The sequence below is a fragment of the Octopus bimaculoides genome, chromosome 6 (genome assembly GCF_001194135.2).
Source record: "Octopus bimaculoides isolate UCB-OBI-ISO-001 chromosome 6, ASM119413v2, whole genome shotgun sequence".
Taxonomy (NCBI): domain Eukaryota; kingdom Metazoa; phylum Mollusca; class Cephalopoda; order Octopoda; family Octopodidae; genus Octopus; species Octopus bimaculoides.
Window position 1 is genome coordinate 20,451,654 of NC_068986.1, and position 4,205 is coordinate 20,455,858.

The 4,205-nt window shown below is 38.6% G+C and overlaps 1 long non-coding RNA gene across 2 annotated transcripts; it reads left to right on the top strand.

Annotated features, from left to right (window-relative positions):
• Window positions 1–323: 323 nt before the first annotated feature.
• On the top strand, window positions 324–3,226 carry LOC106875710 (uncharacterized). Of its 2 annotated transcripts, none has more exons than XR_001410153.2 (2): window positions 324–515; window positions 2,998–3,226. It is a non-coding gene; the product is annotated as an uncharacterized LOC106875710 (long non-coding RNA). The 2 variants fall into 2 exon arrangements; XR_001410154.2 differs by having other exon boundaries at window positions 324–498.
• The last annotated feature ends 979 nt before the right edge of the window (window positions 3,227–4,205 follow it).

Below are 4,205 nucleotides of genomic sequence, written 5' to 3' on the forward strand. Positions count from 1 at the left end.
TCTCCCAGCTACGCACCTCGTCGAGTAACCTTACTCAAGATATGCTTCGGAAGAATTCCATTTCGACCGCTTGTGTTCGTGATCGTAATCTTTTGGTCATTAGCCTACCTTCTTTGACCCCAGGTGAAAATAGGGACGAAAACCGAACTGAAGATTGCGAGTTTGACATTTTTTTAATACCCTCTTCGCTTCTGGGGGTCAAATGTTGGAGCCAGCGGATTACTTTGCCAGCTTTTGCAATTCTAACGTCTAATTCACGCTGTAATTGCAATTTTGTTATAATATAAAATTTCTAAAAGTTGTTTCCCTTGCATGCTGATTATCACAAAAATATACGAGGGATTGTATTCCCATTACTCCGCCAAGGCCAACTTCAAAACCTAAACATTCAATGTCACACGAGGAATCGAACTCTTCGAACGAATTGTGTGGCTTTCATGTTGTCCTTTGGCTTGACGTCGAAAAAAATACGAAATAGGAGTATGAAAAATTTGACGTGTGATTATATTCTTTCTGTAATTTTGTATTTTTTTTATTGCTTCTATCATTTTGAAAACACGTGTTTCCTTTAAGTTTTCCTTAGCTTTTTGACAACGTTTACCTGCATAAGTTTTTTCTTTTATTTTTATTCCCACCTCTTCATTATTCAGTGCAGTTTGTATTTTCTGTTGAGATGTACGTTTTGCGGTTTTGACACATTCACACACCTCGACAGCTAAGAACCCGCAAGAAAACCAGTGCAAGGTCGCTCGACCTATGAGCAATAACAACTAAATTTCCCTCAAACCACACTTAATAAGAAAAAGATACATTGGAGCGGGCTTTCGGAAATGCTGTCACGAATAAGATGGTGGATTAACAGAATCTGTAAAGCATCGGCGAAACTTTAATTTATGATAAAAAAAATTTGTTTACTAAACTATGAATCTCTTACGTTTAAAATGTATAATTCAAACAGGTGTAGGCATAGTTGCATGATTGAGAAGCTTGCTTCCCAACCTTTTGGATTTGGGCTCAGTTCCAGTACGTGTTACTTTGAGCAGAGTGGAAAGAAATGAACCAAGCATGCTCCATTGAATGTGCAATGTGAGAGTGTGTGAAAGAATTAGTAAAAAGGTGCTGATTGGAAAACTGAGTCTAAGAGGAATCATATGTGTACAAGAAGACTCCACTGGATGAGGACAGCTTTATAAAGAAGTGTCATTCACTTAATGTGGCTGAAACCTGTGGGAAGAGGAGAGATGGATGAAGTGGTGAAGGGTGACCTCAGGACCCCAAACCTGACGTATGAGATGACAAAGGACCAGGATTTTTGACGATGAGAAGTTCTCAAAATGACTGACGCAAAACTGAGTTGTGGAAATGTTGTTTTGGGTTCCCCACCTTCATACATTATGCCAGCCTCTTCCCTCTGCTCCCACCAGCTCCACAGAGTACTGAGCCATATCATATCTCTCTCTTCTCCTTCCCCATCCCCTAGGAACTATATTATCGTTACAACTCCTGCTGCTTACTGCCCCTTTTCTTCTGCATCTCTCTATCTTCTCCAACTCGTGGTTCTTGTTTCATCCATCATTCAACCCTATTTATTTTGGCTGTCTGCCTCCCACCCCTCATCTACCTTCCCATACAGTCTTACAAACCACCCATCCGCTTCTACTCATCTTGTGCTTGTGGTGCTACCCGGGTAACTTATCATCATTGTTTTTGTGTTGTAGTTCCTACTGTTTCTTTTCTCTTTATCCCCACCTTCTTTCCCCTACTAGATGTGAGTAACCATGCAGATCCCTTTACAGGAACCTGCTCCATTTTTCATAGTAATCCCCTCAGCCCCTAGCATGAAGCTGGCTCCCCATCCCTTTCAGTAGTTAGTGAATTGTATGGTAACCTTAACAGGGCAGATGACAAGAAATGAAGTACCCCATCCACACTGTAAAGTGGTTGGTGCTAGGAAGGGCATCCAGCTGCAAGGTATGTGCCAAAGCTGACCTTAGAGCTCAATGTTGTTCTTAGAAACATCGGATCTTGTGAAACCAGCCAACCCTGTGTGCAGACAATTTGCCAACAGATAATTCCCACACGGCCCCAGGCTCAACATGGAGGCCTACATCAAGTGCTTGAAGGAGGTTGTGCTGCTCTGGGTCAAGAGGGTGGCTGCTGGAACACCCTATATCTGGCAACAGGACTTTGCACCAAGCCACACAATAGTCCTGTCTGTAAGCTGTCTGTCGGCGAATTGTCTGTCTGCCATCCAACCCATGCCAGTATGACATTTAATAATGATACAACATTTTAACTTTTATCAAATTTCTTCATGCTTATACAAAATGAGGAAAGGAATACTAATTTTCAAAAGAAATATATTTATAATCTTAAGATTAAAAAAAAGAAGCTATTTTTTTCATTTGAATATTTGCAATAAACATGTTATTACTTTCCTAATTTTTATTAACGTATTCACAATCTATTCCATTGAAAACCTGTGCCTGCAAAAAAATTTCATTTACAAATGTGTATTTTCCAGAAAGTTATGACATTCATCCTGCATCTTTTTTATGTTAATTTTCTCTGTACCTTGTTTTTACTTTCTCTCCCTCACTTCTCTCTGTATGATGTAAAGCATGACTAGAGAAATCATCCAGCCACTATCAAACTGAGACTATGCAGTAGGAAGAATGTTGTGGAATCTATAAACGTGAGAGAAAAAGAGAACATCAATTTGGTGGATTCTGTGAACAATAGAATGTAAAATAAAGGGAGGGAGATTAGTTTATCTTTTATCCTTCTGATTATCATCATCATCAATAACCTCCGTTCTCCATGCTAGTAATGGGGTTGATAATATATAAATGCTAATCAACTAGTCAAATATTGAGATTGATTTAATCAATTATTTTTATCCTCCTAAATTGTACCTATGTTTGAAATGAATTTTTTTATCATTTACACTCTGTCTCTTATCAAATGCTTATTTTATTTTATTTTTTCCGTCTGCAGGAAAATAAACCATAGAATTTCTCCTAAAGATGTCCTACCAGTTACTGCTTCAGTTTGTCCGTTGCAGTCGTCTTGTTGGAGAGAAAAATACAAATTTTTTCCATTTAAGGCAAACACAATTGCTGCTTACCAAAGTAAAGAATGTGATATTTTCCTCCAATTTCTCTAACAAGTCTTCATTGCCAGATTACAATTATAATCTTCCAGGAGAAGGAAAACGCAAGAAACAGTAATTTCTTTCCACTTTTTTATTTTTATCATTTTACAGCTTTTTCTTTCCTACTTCTGGAATATTGTTCTGTTACACTCAATAAATTAAATATCAGTGAAACACTGGACTCGATGTAATCGACTTAGCCCCTCCCCCCAAATTTCAGGCCTTGTGCCTTTAGTAGAAAGGTTTATTATTATTATTAAGGTGGTGAGCTGGCAGAATCGTTAGCAAATCATTAGCAACATTTTGCTCATCTTTCTGAGTTCAAATTATTATTATTACCTCTGCCTTAATGAAGATGAAGGTATTGTTTTCAGTTGTGTTTGTTTGTCCATGGACAAGATGTCTCAAGAACCACTGGTTGGATTTGGATGAAATTTTCAGGGATGTTTGGCCTCGTGACTGGCACAAACTGATTAGATTTTGGGATCGATCCAGTACTGGACAAGGATTCTGGATTATTTTTCCTGTTTCTTTTACTTAATTTTTGTGAGCAGTTGGGTTCATTTTTAGAATTCTCATTTGTGAGAGCAGTCGAGTTTATTTCAGATATTCTCATTTTAAAAATCATCTCTGGCTAATTGTTGAGAAGACATTGGTGTTGCTTCAGCAGAGGTTTGCACTCTCTGATTGCTCTTGTTATTATTATTATTATCATTATGGCAGTGAGGTGTAGAATTGGTTGATGTTTGGAAGGGCATTCAGCCGTAGAAACCATGCCAAATCAGACTGGAGTCTGGTGCAGCCTCCCAGCTTGCCAACATGGACAACAATTACTCTTTTACCTCTTTTACTTGTTTCAGTCATTTGACTGCGGCCATGCTGGAGCACCACCTTTAGTCAAGCAAATCGACCCCAGGACTTATTCTTTGTAAGCCTAGTACTTATTCTATCTGTCACTTTTGCTGAACCGCTAAGTTACGGGACATAAACACACCAGCATCGGTTGTCAAGTAATGTTGGGGGGACAAACACAGACTCACAAACACACACA